Below are 2,878 nucleotides of genomic sequence, written 5' to 3' on the forward strand. Positions count from 1 at the left end.
TCAGTATGGATTTCTGTCTCCAACTTCGGGTTGTACATTTCTAAAACAGGTCTACTAATCAATGCTACCTTTAGTTGTTCAAACGCAACCTGATGTATCTCCTTAAATTCAAATTTAACATCCTTCCGCAGCAGATCTGTCAATGGTTTTGCAATAGCAGCATAACCCTCAATAAACTTTCGGAAATAAGAAGTCAATCCTATGAAACGCTGCACTGCTTTTTTATCAACTGGCACTGGGAACTTTTCGACTGCCCTCGTCTTCTCATCACTTGGTCTTATATTATTCTTTTCTATTATATACCCCAGAAAATTACCCTTTTGTCGTAACAGCTTTTTCCAATTTATACGTAGCCTATTCATTTCCGCTATCTTCAGTACTTTTATCAATTTTAACAAACTCTCTTCTACATCTTGACTACAAATAATAACGTCATCCATATAGACTGCTGCTTCATTATTCTTTACCAAATCTCTCAACACAGCCATTATAAATCTGGTAAACACCGCTGGAGAATTTGAAATTCCAAATGGTACATATAAAAATTCGAGCTGACCATTCTGAGTCACAAAAGACGTATATTTTTGAGACTCGACTTCTACAGGCACATGGAAAAAACCATTCGTTAAATCCAACGTGGTGAAATACTTTGCACCCTGCAGTTTCTCCAACACTGTATCCATCTGTGACATTGGAAAGTTATCGCGAACTATTTTCTCATTCAGCTTTCGGTAATCACAGCATAGTCTCTTGCTACCGTTCTTTTTGGGTACCAACACTACTGGTGATGCATACTCCGATGTACTTGGCTTTATAATCTTCTGAGCCAGCCACTCTTCCACTTGCTTGTCCACGATTTCCTGTTCACACAACGGTAATCGTCTCGGATGCTGGAAAACTGGTATCTCATCCACTAATACAATTTTCATTTTTATCGGCGCTTCTACATTTCTCTGAGGTTGGTACTTTCCTACCATACCCCTAACCACTCTAGCATGTACTTCACTGAGATGACCAACATCAATTGAAAACTCCTTCTCAACTTCGTCAATACTTGACATGCAAATGCCTTTATATTCATTAAACAATTCCACGCATGAGGACGATGCTACCTGATCAAGTTTCTTATCTTTATCCTCGCCACAAACTCTACGAACAAATCTTGTTCCTGTCTTAGAAACTTGCATGTCAACATGATCCAGAATAGTCCTTCCTAAAATGGCTTCAAAACCAATATCCTCGTCTGGAATGACATGAAATTCTACCTCCATTTCAATCTCATCGATTTTCACTGGTATCGAAAAGCTACCAAAAGTTACAACTTGACTATCTCCAATACCTGTTAAACATTTCTCCTGGCCGATCAGTTCAAGATTTCCAAATTTCAAAAATACCCTCCTACGAATTAAACACAAATCTGCTCCAGTATCAATCAAACCTTGGAATACCAAATTCGCGTACTTAATATCCTTTAATTCCAAACCTGACGGAGTGAAAATACCTGACGGCTTATCAACGACTTCCTTATCTCGAATAATGTTCGTATTCGATCTCTTTTCTTGTCTGGTTTCAACCTTGACATTACAGCTTGCAGCACGGTGTCCTGGTTGGCCACATTTGAAACAGCAAAAATCATTTTTGGGACAATCTTTCCTCCAATGCGATTTGTCTCCACACTTAAAACATTTCCTAAAATTCTCTGCCATCGACCCTTTCACCGAACTCTCACTTTTATTACTCAGCGGCCAATTGTTACTCATCGGCTTGGATCCGCCTCTAGCTTTCTGGTAAACATCGATCTGAAATTTAAGCTCCTTTAAGTTTCTAGCTTGGTACAGCATTGCCTTACTTGCCCTAGCGTCTGGTATACCATCCACAAAATATTCGATTAAACTCTCATCATCTAGTTTAATTGGCTTGGCTATCTCCATTAACGCATACAAAAACTCATGCAACGACTCTCCTTTTTTCTGCTGGCACTTTTGCAACATTCTATGTACTTCTACGGACGACAGTTTAACACTAAACTCATCCAACAGAGCTGCCTTCAACGAATTCCAGTTACGAATATCACGCAAACTACGAGCGAAAGATTTTGCTGCACCAACTAACAACTGCTTGGCATAAATGAATAATTGTAATTGACTCCATTGAACAGTAGCTGCACATTCTTCTAATTCCTCTATCCATTGATTGATGTCGGGGTTATTAGAACCAGAAAATTGTGACACACTACCTTCCACGTCTTTTAGCGTAAACCAAGATTTATACTCTGCCTGTCGCGTACCTGGTTGAACTGCTACGGTATCATCCACTGCTGTTACTACGGACTCATTCTCTGACTCTTCTTCATCCTCAACTGGAAAGCCGTGATGTATTAATAGTCTATCTTGCAAATCGCGCTTTCGTCCCGTCGTCTGCAACGCAAGCTCTCTTAACTTCTCTCGCAAATGTGCGACTCTCAGTGTCATTATCTCTTCAACTTGCATCGTGACGATTTAAATACAAAATAATTGATATTAGCTTATATCTAAGAAAATGTAATTAAATCAACTTAAACAACCTTATTACTGCTGGCCTGTTAACAATTTTCCAGTTAACATCGACTCCGAAAACGCCTTTAAAGTCGTCACTGTTAACGATCGCTTCTCTTTTAACGCTCACCTTACTATGGGTTTACCCTTGTTAACTCTCGCTTCTGCGCAGAACTTTCCAGACTCCAAATTTGACGCACACACACCACCACATCCAGATCTCGCTTGCCTGTCGATGTCGCTGTTGCCGTCCTCTCTTTGTTGCCTTGCCTTTCTCTCGCTGTTCGCCGTTAACTCGTTGTCGCTTCCCGAATCGTCGCTGCTTCTGCTGTTACAAAATGGTC

The sequence above is a fragment of the Drosophila miranda genome (assembly GCF_003369915.1).
Source record: "Drosophila miranda strain MSH22 chromosome Y unlocalized genomic scaffold, D.miranda_PacBio2.1 Contig_Y1_pilon, whole genome shotgun sequence".
Lineage (NCBI taxonomy): Eukaryota > Metazoa > Arthropoda > Insecta > Diptera > Drosophilidae > Drosophila > Drosophila miranda.